General features: G+C 34.4%; 1 protein-coding gene across 3 annotated transcripts in view; it reads right to left on the reverse strand.

Annotated features, from left to right (window-relative positions):
• GRIK2 (glutamate ionotropic receptor kainate type subunit 2) overlaps nucleotides 1-19,089 on the reverse strand; it is a 681,135-nt gene that overhangs the window by 470,478 nt on the left and 191,568 nt on the right. The gene's annotated exons all lie outside the window — the stretch shown is intronic.

The following is a 19,089-nucleotide window of genomic DNA, read 5'->3' on the forward strand; positions in this document are numbered from 1 at the left end:
GGGATCGACCCGGCATGCCCACCAGGGGGCGATGCTCTGCCCCTCTGGGGCGTCGCTCTGTTGCGTCCAGAGCCATTCTAGCACCTGAGGCAGAGGCCACAAAGCCATACTCAGTGCCTGGGCCAACTTTGCTCCAATGGAGCCCTGGCTGCGGGAGGGGAAGAGAGAGACAGAGAGGAAGGAGAGGAGGAGGGGTGGAGAAGCAGATGGGCGCTTCTCCTGTGTGCCCTGGCTGGGAATCGAACCTGGGACTTTTGCACGCCAGGCCGACGCTCTACCACTGAGCCAACCGGCCAGGGCCAACAAATGTTATTTTTATCCTCTGTTATATCACAAGTGTCAGTTGTACATTAAATATTAAATAGCAGTTGAATAAATATATTTAATATCTGAAAGAAAATTCAGAGGTATTAACCCCAAACCCCTCAACTTTCCCATGTGGATAAAATAAATTACTGGTAAAGCTGGATTATTAGACCTCATTCCAGTGTTTGTTTCTATGTTTTAATGTTGCCTCTTTTACATTACTAAATTGGCAAGGATACTTTTCCTTTTCAAAGTATCTCTTAAAAAATAATGAATTATTACTCACTACAATAGACAAGATATGGAAACAGCCTAAGTGTCCATTAGTAGATGAATGGGTAAAAAAAGCAGTGGTACAGCCTGACCAGGCAGTGGCACAGTGGATAGAGCATCAGACTAGAGCGTGGAGGACCCAGGTTTAAAACCATCAGGTTGCTGGCTTGAGTGTGGGCTCAGCTGGTTTGAGCAAGGTTCACCAACTTGAGCTCAAGGCCACTGGCTTGAGTAAGGGGTCACTTGGTCTGCTGTAGCTCCACGGTCAAGGCACATATGAGAAAGCAATCAATGAACAACTAAGGTGCCACAACAAAGAATTGATGCTTCTTATCTCTCTCCCTTCCTATCTGTTTGTTCCTATCTGTTCCTTTCTCTCTCTCTCTATCTCTGTCACAGAAACAAACAAACAAACAAAAAACCCTCCAGTTGTGGTACATTTACATAATGGAATACTATGTGGTCATAAAAGGAAGGAAATCCTACCCTTTGCAACAGCATGGATTGACATGGAGAGCATATGCTAAGTGAAATAAGCCAGTCAGAGAAAGACTAGAACCATATGATTTCACTCATATGTGGAGTCTAATGAGCAAAATAAACTAACAAAACAATAACACTCATAAAAAGTAATGAATTATTAAATTAAAAATGTGACCTATTATGATTATTAGAAATTGAGAACAGTTAATGTGTTCTCCAACACCTAATACTTTAAATTTTACTCTTACCTATTATTTTACCTGAGATTTGGTTCATGTAAAGTAAGTATATGCAGATATAAATACATTTTTCACTGGGGCAGTGTGTACTCATTTTAGAGAGATACTTATAACATCCTATCTGAAAATTCTGTAACATTTTCCAATAGCATGAAAAAAGGATTCCTCGTGTGAAATTACATCTACAATAAAATATGAAGCTGTCATCTATTTAAAAACTAAACCTTGCTCATTAGGAAGTAAAAAATAAAAAAAAGTTAACTTTAAAACTTGAAGGCATGTGTTGGCAGCGTAATCTATATCATCTAATTTTATGAGATTGTAGTGCCTCAAAATTGAACTCACACTCATCACACTGAAATTTGTTGACTGCTTTTTCATTTTCAAAGCACTATTCTAGGCTCTGTAAGACAAAAATGAACGTTGTTGCTTGAGGTTTCTAATGTTGTAAGAAGGGCTTTAGTTTCATGTGTAAAAATGGTGATAAAAATTCCTGTCCTGCCTAGCTCACAATATGCTTAGAAGAGTCAGATGAGCAGGGAAAGCACTTTGTAAAATATAAATCCTAAAATTGTTGTTATTAATATCTTTAATAATTACATAGCAAATTATCAAAGACCCACATGTGTAAAGCAGCAAGGCATGTGGCAGGTAAGAGAGAGAGAAATCAGTCAACATAGAGCAGAGAGTTAGGGAAACCTTTACAGAAGCGGTTTCTTCCATTTCCATCATTGCTTCTGTCATCTCATGTCTAGACTGGAAATTGTACATCAGTGGTCTACTCCCGTCTCTTCCTACTCATCCATGGCACCACTGTGAGGCCAATCTCTTGTGAACACCTTCAAACATTCTTAGGATCCCAGTAAGAAAGAATCGCAGCATTATCTTTAACTGCTCAGTTTCTGACTTTTCACTCCAACTACACTCCTGTGGCAACAATTGCCTATATCATTAATTTGGTAATTTATTTTTATTTGTTCCAGCAAAGATTTAATGTGGCTCATTTGGCAATTAATCAGGTAATGTAATTCCTTGTGGCATCTGTTCTGCTGTTGCCACAACCTGTTATGTATATTTCCTTTTAAATTTATCTAGTTTTATTTATTTAGTTACTTACTTATTTAGGTTTTCCAGTCACATACTAATTGCCATTAAAAACTGACACTGTATTTTAATCTTCTCTCCAGACCCACAACCCCAAGGTCATGCACATGATCGTGCTTTAATCTACAGCTATAAAACTATTTAATCTATAAAATTTACAGCACACCAGAATACATTGTTTTCTCCTAAGGAATTCAACCTAAGACCAAAAATATAAAATAAATACAAATGAACACAAAGCCCATCAAGTTCTTCTTTACATTTGCCTCCCAAAAATTACCTGCGAAACTTAAAGCTCACTTAAGATCACTTAAAGCTCACTTAAGATCACTTAAAACTCACTTAAGATTATTTAAATTTGGTTTGCAGGCATCTCCCACCACCCACACACATCGTACATCACTAATTATCCATTTCTTACATTTTAACATCTATTCTGTACCTTTCTTGTCAAAATCAGTCTTAAAATATATATATATATTTTTTTTTTCCTGAAGCTGAAAACGGGGAGGCAGTCAGACAGACTCCCGCATGCGCCTGACTGGGATCCACCCGGCATGCCCACCAGGGGGCGCTGCTCTGCCCATTTGGGGCATCGCTCTGTTGCAACCAGAGCCACTCTAGTGCCTGAGGCAGAGGCCATGGAGCCATCCTCAGCGCCTGGGCCAACTTTGCTCCAATGGAGCATTGGCTGCAGGAGGGGAAGAAAGAGACAGAGAGGAAAGAGAGGGGGAGGGGTGGAGAAGCAAAGGGCGCCTCTTCTGTGTGCCCTGGCCAGGAATCAAACCCAGAATTCCTGTACGCCAGGCCGACGCTCTACCACTGAGCCAACTGGCCAGGGCCTTAAAATATTTTTTAAAGTACACTGTATATGAAAAGACTATTCTTGAAAGAAAAAGAAAGAAAAATAATTTCCCTATAAGAGAAGTGTAAAATGCTACAGAAGTTCAAGAAAGGGATATTTAATGTTTGCTTACAGTCATTAAAAAAAACCAAAAAACACCTTTTGCTGAATTTGATAAGGATTTTTAAATAGGTGTTGGAGACAGAGATAAAAGAGTAGTAGATAATAAGCATTTTCTGGTTGCAAGTTTGCACCATCCAACATCTCCTCTAGTCCCCTGACCCTGGTGACTATGATCCTACTCTGTGTTTCTACAAATGCTGCCCTTAAATTCCACATATTAGTAATAACATACAGTATTTGTCTGTGCCTGGCTTATCTCACTTAGCATAATACCCTCAAGGTGCATCCATGCTGTTGTAGATGGCAAGGCAGATCTTCCAATGCACATAAATCTGACTTCTTATCTTAAAACACCTTCTGACACTTGATATGGAATATGATGATCCCTATAGCTTTTGATCACTTATCTAGCTTCATCCTATATCACACCCTAATCTTTTTCCTTCTGCAAACTTGAACCTGCCTCCTTTCCAGGCACTCTGAACTACTTATACCTTTCAATATCACTGCTTTCTCTGGCTTTCACATTTCTACAAATACAACTTTATCTGCACAGATTGTTTTGTGTGTTTTGTGGGGGGTTTTGCTTTTAATTTATACTCTTTTTCTTATCAAAAAAATCTGATAATTTTTTTAATTTCCAAAATGTTCATCTATTGGCTTCAAAATTGTATCTATTTATATCCTGATTGACCTTCTATTCTAAGTTCCATTCATATTTTATCCTAACAAAATAAAAAAGTTAAGGACCTTTCAACTCTTCACCCTAACACAAAGAGCTAAGGAGGTTTATGTACCCATCTTCCTCTGCCACTCTCTCATTGCTGTTTTGTATTTTATTTCCATTTTCATTTTAGCTGCCCAAAGTTATTTTTAGAGCCATCAATTATTTATATTTGCCTATAGGCTTACCAATTCTTTGTTCACCATTGCTCATAATGTTTCACATTTTTTATAGTTGGTTTTAACGTATTCTTCCTGAAGTCTATTCTCTAGTAGTTCAGAGATTGTCTATGCATAGAAACCTCTGCAATATTTGTTTGCCTAAAAATGTTCTTATTTTAGCCTCATTTTTTATCATTAACTTACCAATTCAAATTTAGAATCCTAGTCTGAGAACTATTTCTTCTCAGCACTTTGAAGATCTCATTCTTCTGATTTGGAGCTTCCAGTACTGCTTTTAAAATCTCCGTAGTTCAACTAATTATAGTTTATTTGTTCAAAATGTCTATAAATAGATTTATTTTTATAAAATCTTCTCAGAACTCACTGTGGCTTTCAATTTGAGGATTCATATATTTCATCATGAGCTCAATAAATACTATTTCTTCTTCATTCATCTCCTTCTGGAATTCATGTTGCAGATGGATAGATGGAGAGACAGGTAAATTCTGTCATTTTTATTCTCCATATTTCTTAATTATTCTCCAAAAACTGTCTTTTTTTCATTTGTGCCACATTTGGATAATTGTCCCCAGATATTTTTTCTTTAGATTTACCCCTCAACCTGTCTCGTCTCATATTTTTAAATTTTTATATCTACAATTTTTATTTCTAGAAGTTCTACTTTATTTTTTTCAACTTTGCTCATTTTCTGACTTTTTTTATGAACTCTATTTCCCCTTGAATCTCTTTATTTTAAGTATATTAATTTATTCAAAAATTCTAGAATTATTCTCAATATTGGTACAACAGTGAAAATAACAAAGCAATTCTTGTCATCATTGAGTTTACATTCATTTTATGATAATTTTCAGATTCTTATCTCAAGCTCTCAGGGATGCTGACTCTCCTCTGTTGTAATTTCTAACTATCACTTGGTGTGGATGACTTGTCATGGCTGGAGGTGAAGCAGGGCTGATTCTGAGTGGAAATGTTTTACTCAGTGGGACTCTGTGTTCAGCTGGGCTGGACATAGTCCTTCAGAGCCGTTTTGCATTGCATTTGATTCTGCCAGGTGTCCAAAATATTTCATTGTCCTGAGATCAATTTTTATATTAGAGAGTCTACTTAGAGATACCTGCACCATGAAGAGAGTAAAACTGCATATTATACCTTGCATGGAACAAGCTTTGAATTCTGATTTTTTATAGAAATATAAACATTTTATTTTTTTAGTTTGTTTGTTTTGCTTTTCACTCAGAGCCCTGGACAGAGTCTGCCTTCTACTTCTTTCTATGATCCAATGTGTAGAGATTTTTTATCCTGTGCCAGGGAGGATCCAGCCCATCCATATTTTAGTTAATATAGACATCACAGTTTCAAATTCATGCCCTGTTCTATTCTAGTGTTTATTCCTGAGAGGGGATTAAAGTCCAAGAGTCCAGCTGTAAGGGCTTAGCTTCAGGACTAAAGACTTAAGCCACAACCCTTAAAACTCTGAACTACATTATCACAGCAACTTGCATTGTTACTTCTTTATCTTTAAGTGCTGTTTTCTTTTCACCCTTTGTTATAATTTTTAATTAAAAAAAATTACACAAAAAAAGACTCCTTCTTTTTGTTTGAAAGTTATTCATTTTTTTTTCTTTGCAGAAAGCAAAAATTTATCTTAGCTGCTCCACCATAGGCCTGAATCTTTTCATTTATACTCTGCCTGGGGCACCCAATTTACAAGGTTCTCAACGTCAAACACCACCACATGTGTTCTTATTGCAAGTGAAAACTATTCTATAAATATTTTATTTTTTATTTTATTATTTATTGATTTTAGAGAGAGAGGAAGGGAGAGAGAGACAGACAAACAGAAACATAGATCTTTTTCTGTATTTGCCCTGACCAGAGATCAAACCCTTGCAGATTGGGAAGACACTCTATCTAACTGATCTGTCCAGCCAGGTCCTATAAATATTTTATCTAATAGTGACCTCTGTGCATTGCATTCATCTTTTTATCTGTATTATACCCCTTTAGATTATGAGTTGCTTGAGATTAGGGTATGTAATTTATTCATCATTTTTGTAACACAGTAACTGGAATATTGCACACATTATTTGTTGAATGATTAAATAAATTAAGAAAATAAATATGCCTGACCAGGTGGTGGCACAGTGAATAGAGCATTGGACTGGGACACAGAGGACCCAGGTTCAAAACCCCGAGGTCATCAGCTTGAGCATGGGCTTATCTGGTTTGAGCATAGCTCACCAGCTTGAACCCAAGGTCACTGGTTTGAGCAAGGCACCACCCAGTCTGCTGTAGCCCCCTGTTCAAGCAGATATGAGAAAGAAATCAATGAACAACTAAAGTGACACAATTAAATATTGATGCTTCTCATCTCTCTCCCCTCCTGTTTGTCCCTATCTGCTCCTCTCTCTATCTCTCTCTCTCTGTCTCTGTCACACACACAAAAATATAGCTATATATATAAACAAATAAATAAACACATAATTTTATTTTATAATAATAGACTAGCAGACTCATTTTTCATATTCAACATATATACGCATATATTTATATCCATATATAAACATATAAATAATTTTGACATTTTAAAATTAATTTTATAAAAAATTGGGAGTTTAAACAAACATATAGCTTCAGAATCAATAAATTATTTTTAAAAGGAAATAGCAATTACTGGACAAATTTCTGAGATTTAAAGATCTTACTAATTTATTAAGCTTGATTAATTTTGGAAAATATCATTTTTTTAATTATAATCATGACGGAGGATTATCAGACTTATAAACTTGTTCAATTATTTATGTAGATGAGAAGTAAGTACTTAATGCTAGGGATTCCTCCTCCTCACCTTTCAAATAAAAAAGGTCCTTACTCAGAGTTTAGAAAAATGAGAAATACTGGTTTAGTCATCATATTTCTCTTTCACGTAGTATCATCCCATGTATTGAAATTTCAGCATGTAACCAAAAGTCAAGTGGTATAATCTTGGATTTTTGCAGTTTTTGACATATGTGTACATGTGTTTGTAAATAATTGCATTAGGCAGTTGTGAATTCCTTGTTATATGATCCATGATGTCACTTCTTTCACATTGTGTCTTCTAGGTGACATCACTATAAACTTAGGTGATTATACTGATTTTGAATTTTTTTCTATATTCTTTAAAAATATTGTAAAAATTTAAACAATACTGAAATATTAATGCTGATTTACTTGATAAAGATAATTGACTCCTCTCTTCAAATTTGATTTTCTAGATTTTTGTTTTTCAGTGTTTCCTTATGTCCAGATTTCTTATGGCATTTTGAAAATATTAGTTTCCCGAGGTAGGCAACACAGAAGACTTCATTAGTATCCTTATGACAAAAGAGTTTTGTAAAATTATATCTAAATAGATCATTTTATATAAAAACTTGAGAAGTATGAGTTGCCTTGAAGTAAAACCTTCCTCTAAAGAAAATAAGAACCTTCCCATGCAGACTATAATGAATTATATTTGAGTAGATGGGATAAACAACTGAGAGGAGAAAGTTCTATTTATTTTAATATTACCTTTAAGTGGTCTGCTTTGCATCCCTAGGCACAGGCAAGCAAAAATAAGTACTACAAATAAAGTAGAATTAAATATTGCTCTACCATATAAATAAAAATTTATGTCAAATATTACAATATTTAAAATTTTTTTCTTTAAGAGAATATTTGAAAAATAGTAAATGCATACAAAGCAAGATTCATTTATCATTGTATTTGTGTGTATAATAACATCAACTGCAGCCATTATGCCAATCGTCAATGACAGATGACATGTGATATAAAAAAATCTAGTTATATAAATCTATATCATATAAAATCTGCCATATGAAAAAGATTTTGCTCATATTCAAGCTACTTCTAATTTTCTCTGCCAGAGTAAGCAACTTATTAGGCAGCATGTTTGATGATAGCAATTAAATCCTCATCTTTCATGGACAAGACATACAACTTCCAAAAAAACCACCAAATGAAATAAAAGTAGAAAAAAAAAGTCAGTTGCACAAGTTTTCACTAAACTAGTTTTTCTGTTCCCAGCTGTCCAAATAGAATAATAGGCTACTTTAATTATAATACTTTTCTATATGGAATGCATATAAGTAAACATTCAATAGAAAAAAATCAAAGGTTATTTTCATTGCTATATAAATCCTTGAAAGGCATGTAGCAACTCCATTTTGTCTGGTATGTCATAGTACAGAAGAGGAAGCTAATTGCTAAAGGGCAAATGGTTTGTACAAGGATCTCTGAGTTGCAAGTAGTATCAGCAATGCACTCAGGCAATCTTAAATAATAGAGACTTATGATATAGCTATAGTGGTATGAAACAGACTTAAAAATTTTTAAAGATTTTATTTATTGATTTTAGAGAGAGAGAGAGAAAGAGAGATGAAGATCAGGAAGCATCAACTCGTAATAGTTGTTTCTTGTATGTGCTTGACCAGGCAAGCCTGGGATTTTGAACGGGTGACTCAATTCCAGGTTGAGGACTTATCCACTGCGCCATCACAGGCCAGGCTTAATTTTCTTTTTTTTAAATCATCAGAATCCATGTAGCTCTCTTCTTGTTGCTCCAACAGCAGTAAAAACAGAAGTATGTAATCTTCTTGACATCAATGCGTCTCCATTAATATGGCATAGATATTCACTAAGTTATATCTTCTCTCAGTGTGTATATTGACTAATTCTCTTCCTACTTACTAGCTACCTTTTAGTCTACATATTATTTTCTTATCTCAATCTGCTTCTTCTTAAACATTGACTATACATTTGCTTAATCAGAGATTCTTCATACTTGTAAATACTACTGTAACTTCTGCTTACTAAGATGCTTCCTCATGGTCTGTCTCTGCCACATGACCTTTCTGCTGTGTGCCCATTCCTTTTGCCTGATTATCTACTTACTTTATAGTTCAAGTTTCCAAAAGACAAATCCTGATTGACCTGGGTAATAGCTACTGTTTGAGAGAGCAGGTCTTTCCACACCAGGCCACACACAGGTCTCTGACTTATTGGCTATGAACAAAGGAAAAAGTAGAAAGGGGAATAGATATCACATGGTTTTCCTGCTCAAGACATAAGTGCATAGAAGCTTGTCTTTGTCAGAACTGTATGTGAAGAAGTGTCTACTATATATAAAGGACATCTTTTACTCCTTCTGTGTAAATAGTCTACACTCTTCACAAACTGAAATGCTCACTAATCTCTGCAAATCACCTACCTTTTCATTTTCTATATAAACTTGTCATATCTCCTGGTTAAAATATATTACCTATTTCCGGTCCTTTTTTTTTTTTTTTTTTTTTTGTATTTTTCCGAAGCTGGAAACGGGGAGAGACAGACAGACTCCCGCATGCGCCCGACCAGGATCCACCCGGCACGCCCACCAGGGGGCATCGCTCTGTCGCGACCAGAGCCACTCTAGCACCTGGAGCAGAGGCCAAGGAGCCATCCCCAGCACTTGGGCCATCTTTGCTCCAATGGAGCCTCGCTGCGGGAGGGGAAGAGAGAGACAGAGAGGAAGGAGAGGGGGAGGGGTGGAGAAGCAGATGGGCGCTTCTCCTGTGTGCCCTGGCCGGGAATCAAACCCGGGACCCCTTGCACGCCAGGCCGAAGCTCTACCACTGAGCCAACCGGCCAGGGCTCGGGTCCATTCTTAAATGCAGATTTCTCAAAGGAGCACACTTTATTTCTCTTTGCTTTTTACTTGTATTTCTTATGCTGCTTATCATATTTTGTCTTATACTATAAATATGTATGTATATCATTTCGTAACTTAGATTTTAATTTTCTTGAAGGTATGAAGTACTTTTATCCCCTCTTTATTGTAAGCAACACCCAACCCAATGCTGTATGTTTAGTACTCAGTAAATTCTCATGAAATAAGTTAATTCACCCACTCAATACATCTTCATTACATGTCTATTATGTACCAGCCACTACTCTAAGCTCTAGGGATCTGGCAGTAAACAAATTAGGCAAAAATCCCTACTTTCTTGGAAATTGCATTCTATTAGAGGAGAAAATAAGCAGGTATATAAGTAAATACATAGTATAAGAGTGGCTGGTTCCTGTTATAGAGAAAAACAAAATAGGTGGACACTTGGGAGTGCTAGGGGCTGGGTGGTAATTTTTATAGAATAGTCAGGGAAGCCTTCACTGAGAAGGTAACATCTGTGCGCAGACCAAGATAGGGGTGGGGTGGGGGAAACATATGCATATAGCTGAAGGAAGAGCATCCAGGCAGAGGAAATAGAAAAGTGAAAATGCCCAGAGGCAGGAGCATCTCTGCCAAGTCTAAGAAAGAGCAAGGAGGTCCTGGAAGCTGAGGGAGGGAGATAAGGAAACTGGGTTTCAGATGGGGTTTAGAATCAGTTTAAGAGTTTTGGTTCTTTCTAGCAGAGGAGTGCTTATGATTCTACCTGTGCCTTTAAAGAATAACTTTGTATGTTCAGAAGAAACTGAATATCAACAAGAAGAGATGCAAGGGGACTAGTAGGAGCCACCTACAATAATCAAGAAGAGAGCTATGGTGGCTTGGATCAAGAAGATAGTGACTGAGACAATGAGAAGTGGTCAGATTCAGATATACAGTGAGTCCTCACTGTTGTCGACAGGTTCTGAGACTTAAGTGAAGTGACATATAACAAAATCAATTTTACCACAGACTAATGGATATAAACAAGAGTTGGGTCTTATGGTGTCTCATTAATATTATAACAATAAAGCATTGACCAAAATTATATTAGTCAAAGACCTGCTTAAATTTGAAGGTAAAGCTGAACAGATTTGGTTGATAGATTACATGTGAGATTGAAGGGGAAAAACAGATTTAAAAAGGACTTTTAAATGTTTCGCCTCTGCAATTAGAAGTATAGAGGTGTCATTTGCTTAATCAAGAAAGATTATTTAAAAAAAAAAAAAGCTTGGTGAGAGTATACAAACAAGGGTTCAGTTTAAAATGTCACAGAGGAAATTGTGTGTACAGATCTACATTTCAGAGGAGAGAGTCAAAAATTGAGATATGATAAATTTGAAAGTGATCAGAATACATATAGTATTTAAAGTCACAAGGATTAGATAAGTTCACTAGGAATATATAATATTAAAAAAGTGAGGAAGTCTAAGAACTGAGCCCTGTGGCCTTCCAAAACAGAGGGGTAAGCATGCCCTTCATTTCACACTGCATCCCACTAATTTCTGTTCAAAGTTCCATTTTACAGATGAGGAGAATGAAGCACATAAAAGTTGAATGCCTAGAGCCACATATGAAAAAATATGGCAGGAGCTATAATTCAGTGTGATCTGGTTTCAGAATTGCTCTTAACAACTGTTTTCATATTTGCACCTCAACGAATATCATCTATATGCTGCCTGATGGGTAGCAGATACTCAATAAATATTTGCTGAATTTGAATGTAATATACCAGCAACAATTTTATTCCTAAATCTAGAAATAAGCCTTCACCAAACAGCTCTTAGTTTAGGAAAGCATCCATGAAGCCAAAGAGGAATTTTCACATGAGGAAGGTGGAAAGGCCAATGGTGGAATTTAGGCCACTTACAGGTAGAGTGGCCAAAGCTGTGCCTATCCCCTCAGGCTACATCTAAGATTACCAAGCAGAACCACCTGATTCTGGAGCTGTCCAGACACACACCAGATACTTAACATCCATTTCTTTGTTCAAATGCCCCATATGCTGGACTCTGATTAGCTCTTAGGCAACAGCACGCAAACCAATTCAGGCTGGTTTACTTTCTGGCTTGTCTTATTCCGTAGTAAAGTAAAGCAGAGACTCAAACAAAATGAAATGTCAAAAGTGCCAAAACTATTCTGATTTCTCCCCATTGTCAACAATCTAGTAAATAGTAAATACATAGGCGTAGTCCAGAGTTAACCTGGTGGTGCAGATGGTTCCTGGGATACCTGTGGTAATACACAGCGGGGTTTATTTCATACAGTTCAGTTCTCCCAGTACATCAGCTTATTTCTTTTAAATTAGGCACACTTTTGTATTAGCTAAGAAAAGAAGGCAAGAAGACTATTTAGTGTTATTAAAAAATGAACCAGTACATCCCTGATTCTAGTGAACTTCACTATTGGATATAAAATATAGTCAATGGCTATTGGTGTATTGGTGTCTCCCACTGGATCAAGACTCACAGATCCCAGTCTTTTTTTATGGAGTAGCTAAGGTAACGAATTGGGTTCTGAGGTGTCATTCATCCACATTGTATGAATGTTTTGTCAGTGCAGCCAGCTATATAGCAAGCCAGACTTGTGATCAAGAATCAGATCTTTGGCCTAACCTGTGTTAGCACAGTGGATAAAGCATCAGCCTGGAACGCTGAGGTTGCTAGTTTGAAATCCTGGGCTTGCCATGTCATGGCATATATGGGAGTTGATGCTTTCTGCTCCTCCTCCTCCTCTCTTTCTCTCTCTTTCTTCTCTAAAATAAATAAATAGTCTTAAAACATAGAGTTAAAATAGCAGGAAGAAGGAAGGAAGGAAGGAAGGAAGGAAGGAAGGAAGGAAGGAAGGAAGGAAGGAAGGAAGGAAGGAAGGAAGGAAAAGAAGGAAAGAAAAGAAAGAAAAAAGGAGCAGAAAAAAATACAAAAGTACTATAGAGAAAATAAAGACAGCTGAAAAGAACTTACTACAAAATATCATTATTACTTGCTTGCTGAATAGAAATTGAGGTCTCTCCTTGACTGGTAAAACTCACTATTTAATTAAATAATTAAAAAGAAATTTTAAAAATAAATAAAGCTAAACAAACCAGAAAGCACAAAATTGGAAGGTATATAAAATAGTAATCAAGATCAGCACTATTAGATAAATAGTAAAGTTTGGCATGGCAATATTATATACTATGGCAGCAAAAAATAAGAAAACCCATTATAGAAAAGATAATAACAGACTTCAAAAAACTAAGTGTACTTTTCCATCTTAATTGATCTTGATTTATCTTTTTCTATTTCTTATACTGTTGTCACTATCTTCTGCTTCTAGAACATCATCATCATTTGTTGAGCATTTATTACATGCCACACAGTAATTTTAAATAGATTACACAGGTTGTCTTATTTATTCCTTAAAGCTGATATTATTACTCTAAGCCCAAGATTCAGAAAACCAAGTTTTGCAGAGGTGAGAAAACCTTTTCCAAACCATAGTCGACTGTGAAAGTGAAAGCTTTGGGATTCAAACTCAAACCTATGTGTTTTCAAAGGCTATGCTGTAAGACACTTAACTATTTTCAATGACTGAGGAAGAACATAATGAAGCTTTCTGCAAGTTTCAGGCATGTATCTGTGTGGCTCCATTTTCTACTCATCTATATCACTACCTGTAGCTGAAGCTTCAGTGTTTTACAATAAATAAAGTTCATGGAGATTACTCTGATTCAATAAAAAATATTTGCGTCAAGCTCACTGTACTATTTGCTTAACAAGGCAAGAAAGAAAGTAATTTACAAAGCTTTTCAGCTGTGGTCTTTAAAATAAGTATATCCAGGCTTTAGGAGTTAACCTTTAGGTATCCAGGAATTTACTCATCTTTTTAGAATTATTTCCTCTGAACGAATACAGGTGGCTAAAGATTTACTTCAATATAATTTTTTTTTTACACAAGCAACTAGTGCTTTTTAAAAAATGTATAGGTATTTGATGATCCTTTGGATAGAAATAACAACATATACAGAAATACAAAGAATTTACTGGATTCTTCTGTTATTTTGTTAACAGATATGGGATATAATAAAGTATATATAAAGGTACATTATTGTGAATGTATATCAATATGTATCATCTATAAACACACTAAATGCACTTAAAAGAATAGAGCAATAAATTAAAGCCACTCAGTTCCATACCATTTATATTTTATAAATTTACTAGGAGATTACTCGCTATACACATTTCACTGCAATGTCCATCAAATAAATTTTGATTGGAAGGTAATTTCATTTGGATCATAAACTTTAATATCTACCTAATGATTTTAAAAGTTTTAATTATGAGATTAAGAGTATACCTTTTTTAAAAGTCACCTTATTATGAGAAATTGAGCATTTTTTTCATTGTTATTTATATGATTTAAATATTTTTCTTTTATAATGTCCAACAATGCCAAAGTCGATATTTTTGGCTAAAAATTAATACTTTGGTAGGCTATGAGGTTGCCAGCTTGAGCACAGGCTCACAGACTTGAGCATGAAGTTGCCATCTTGAGCGTGGGATCATAAAAATGACCCCAAAGTCACTGGCTTAAACCCAAGGTTGCTGGCTTGAGAAAGGAGTCACTTGCTCTACTAGAGCCCCCTGGTCAAGGCACATATGACAAAGCAATCAATGAACTACTAAGGAACCACAACAAAGAATTGATGCTTCTTATCTCTCTTCCTGTCTGCCTGTGCCTGTCTCTCTCTATCTCACTCATGAAAAAAAAAACCAAAAAACGATTTGGGAGCATAGTTTATATAAGCTATCTCTGTTACTAAAAACTCAGAAATAAGAAAGCAGTGAATTTTATATAGCATAGAGGAATTGGCAAAAGTCAGTTTACAGTTGTTAGTACATGAAATAGAATTTATTCTTGTATTATTATTTATTAATTATTGTATTATTTATTATTATTAACTATGTTTCCCACTCCTGTATGTGTTCTGTCACATTTCAGAAGCTTCTCCTTGATATACACTCAGCTATCAACAAATGTGAATGTCAGGGCTCTCAAAGCAAGGCCTGGTCCATGGAGGGTCCTTGTCTTTACAATTACCTCCTACTCCAGCTCTCTAACAGTCTATTGAAACATAAGATTCCAAGCAAATTTTTTCTTTCAGACAAATTTATTTTTATTGTGAGATGGGACATAGTTGATATACGAGGACTTCCATTGCTATAGAATAATGTGGTTTCATGCTGCATTATTTTCTATACACTGCCATATGTGCATGCATGAGCTTAGTATCAGAGTAACAAATTTATAAAAATAATTTAAAATAATTAAAAGAAATCACTTGAACAAAAACATCTTGAAGACAAATTTTAACCATTTCTAAGAATGATAAAAAATGGTCACAAGGTTATAAAAAAAATTTCCTGGTTGGCATTTGCATTACGCAATAAGATTTCCCCCAAATTAGAATTCTTAGCAGCATTACTTTCATCTTCCAATTACATTTATTAAGCATCTCCTTACAAACATGCATTACTAAAATTTCTGTGTAATATGGAACAGGTGACAGCTATGTTCAGTAAAGTACACAAACAAAAGAGAAACTAATATGCACGGGTCTGAGCACAAACCAAGATTTACTACTATGGTTAATGTTTCCTAGAAAGTATTTAAAAGCAATGTCTGTGCAGGAGTGAGTATAGGACAGATAACTTTGTCACCTATTGACAAGAAAAAGGATGTTAAGAATTAATCAATAACAAACATTACCTTACACATTTGGTTTAAATTTAACCCTGCAGATAAGTAATATAAACTAACAAGTACAAATAATAGTGGACTATGTACCACAAAAACATATTTCATGTAGCATTCATACTACTTTTTAATTACTAAGCACGGGGCTGTAAACAGCATAGAAATATCATTACATTTCATATATTTAAGAAGTAAACAGAGTAAATAATAATTCAGGTATCTCTGAAATTTGAATTAACTCAGACACATTAAATATTATTTATTTTTCTTAATTGACAATCTAATATACTATTTCCCCCTACCCTCATATAGAGAAGGGAAATACACTTATTTTAGAAGAATCACCTACTTCTGGATTCCCATACTCATAAGAAAGTCTTCCTTCAAAACAATCCTACCTCTACATTTATTATATATGGACTACAGCAGAAAGGGAGATTAAGATGAACTGGGTTTTCCTCAGACTTAATCTTTTCCTGTGTCTGAGGTGATGAGACGTACAAGTTTGTTAAGGAAACAAATGAAAGGATGGATGGACGGATGAATGATGGATGGAAGGATGAACAAACGGATAGATGGATAGATCGATGGAAGAAAACGTTAACAGACTTGAAGATCTTTAGGGCTAATAATAATCCCTAACCCCAGTCTCATTCGCAAATTTTCTGCCCTGTACCATGTCATTAAAGGAGAGAGATCAGGCTTATAAATTTTCAAGAAAAATTTAAATTTTTAAAAATCTAAGATTTTATTAAATTTGCATTTCTCAGTCACCAGGTCTGTCACAACTGGTACAATTGAATAGTTACTCACAGAAATGGTGGCAGTGTTGTAAGCATATTTAGTGCACAGAGAACCACAAAGGATTTAGAAAATCTGGACATTAGTTCTTGTTTCTGCCAAATTCACTGTGGGCTGTTGAGCAGTGGCATGCCTCATAATGCAGTACAGAGCTGACTAATCAAAAATGGATATATAAAATATTCTGAAAAAGAAAAGGTTACATATACAGGATAAGGCAAAAGTAGGTTGACATTGTAAGTATGTAAAATAGTTAATTCTTGTATTGTTTTCCATATGCACAACTGTAAACCTACTTTTGAGCTACCCTGTATGTATAGTTTTATTTATTTGACAAGAAAATGATATTTAAATGCACAAGTGCCTTTTTGGTTTTAAAAGACAAACAATGTGTATTCCAAAAAATTCTCCCCAGAATTATTTCACAATACTAAATAACAGAAGCATAAAAGTCAGACCTGTAAGAAACAGGAACTCTTTTTAAAGTTATGCTTCCCAGCTAAATATTTGCCTTTGTTTTCTGCATCTGTAAATAACAGTTTTATTTTAAAAGGTCATATTAGTCTCATCTATTCATTTTATATATTATATCATAACTCCGATGAAATACATTCAGTAAAGAAGAAATATTTTAAAAATAAAGAACAAAATAAAAATTGTATAAGCAAATTTAGAATGGAGTAGGTTAAATACATAATTCTAAGTTAATAATAAATTTAGAAAGTGGTGTTCAATAAACTGACACTATAGAAAAAACCTATGATATTCTTTTAGAAAATTACCCTGGGTACCTCTCTAAGAAGTAGAATTATAACTCTATTAAATAAGATTTTGATCCCAAATAGCCAGTCAATCAAACATCAACTGTGTTTCTAAACTGTGATCAAAACAGATGCATTTAAGTTCTGGAGGGAGGATGGCTTGAAGTAGCATGGTTTGCATTCCACTGAGAAAATTCAGACACTCCCTGAAGATGGCAGCCTTAGAGCTGGGCTTAGAATGATTCTGGAAGTAAGTGTATAAAACAGGAAGTTTATTCCATTTGCCTAGAATGTGATGTTGATGAAGAAAATGTGTTATATGAGGGAAATAAAAAAACAACTAAGCTATAAAAGATAATTCCAGTCTTGACATTTGATATAAATTTAGAAAACATTAAGGAACCCCTGGAGTCTTATGATAAAGGTAGTGGCATAATAGAGTTGTATTTGGAGCGTTATTCCAGCATTCATCTGGTAGGATAGATTGAAAATAAAAATATTTTTGAGATTGATAATAATTTTGGTTATTAAAATATGCCAAGAGAGAAAAGATAAAAGCTTCAGATAAGATAGAAAGAATGTGAATTAACAAGAATCTAGATATAAGAATGTTTCAAAATGAACAGATTCCATCACTATTATCATCCAGGATTATTTATGGTGCCTACTACAGTGTACAAGGAGTCATGCTCACTCAGAAAGTACAACAAAATATATGTTCATAGGTAAAACAATTTCTGCCCTCCAATTGACAATATACTAAAAATCACAGAACTACAGGTGTTGATTTTTTAAAGTCTCCCAAAGAAATATTTATATACTAGACATATATACATATTCACTCATGTAAAGTGAATATATATATATATATATATATATATATTTCCCAGTGCTATTTATTCTCATTGACACATAAATAAATAGACTGACTAATTTGAAGTGGCAAATAAGAACACAGGAACAAAGCAACAAACATTCCTTTGGTTATGCCAAAGATAATGAAAACTTTCATATTTAGGTTGGATGAATATACTATTAAAAAGATACCTTAGTAAAGTTTTTGCTTGCTTTTTAGTTTGATTTTTATTAAAAATTTTATTTTCAAATACTTTAATAAAAAATGTGATACTAAAAAACCTTAAGTTATAATTTTCATGCTTAAATGTTCAGAAATTTTAAAAATTAATTCAAATATTTAAGGCAAATGGTATGCCTAGTGCAGGAGAAAATAGTATAGTTAGATGTTTTTATGTGAAAACAGAAAGTGGTTGTAAAAAGTATATCAGAAATATTTGTAGTATTAGCTGTATTTACAAATAGCATGTAACATTATTTCCCCAAAAGTATTTCTTTCAATATATTTGAAGTTTCATGCAGCAATTATTCTACCATCAGAGAAATTTAAGATTTTAGAATATACAATGGATGTTTATTATATATTTTACAAATTCTGGCTTGTTTTAAAGAAGCACTTATATTTTGATTTTGGACATGATTAGAAATTGATTAAATTTAATCCATAAGTAAAATAATACTCATTTTATTAGCATTAAATTTCATAGAAATTTTTTCAATCATTTTATATGTTTGATGTAATTATTAAATGATTTACTTACTATAGAATGAGGTAATATAAATTTACATTACTATCGTAATATTTGACATTCAGATAAATCGAATATTTCAAAGAGCATAATATATATATATTATATATTATATATAATATATATAATATATATATATATATATAGAGAGAGAGAGAGAGAGAGAGAGAGAGAAAAG

The sequence above is a fragment of the Saccopteryx leptura genome, chromosome 1 (genome assembly GCF_036850995.1).
Source record: "Saccopteryx leptura isolate mSacLep1 chromosome 1, mSacLep1_pri_phased_curated, whole genome shotgun sequence".
Classification (NCBI taxonomy): Eukaryota; Metazoa; Chordata; class Mammalia; order Chiroptera; family Emballonuridae; genus Saccopteryx; species Saccopteryx leptura.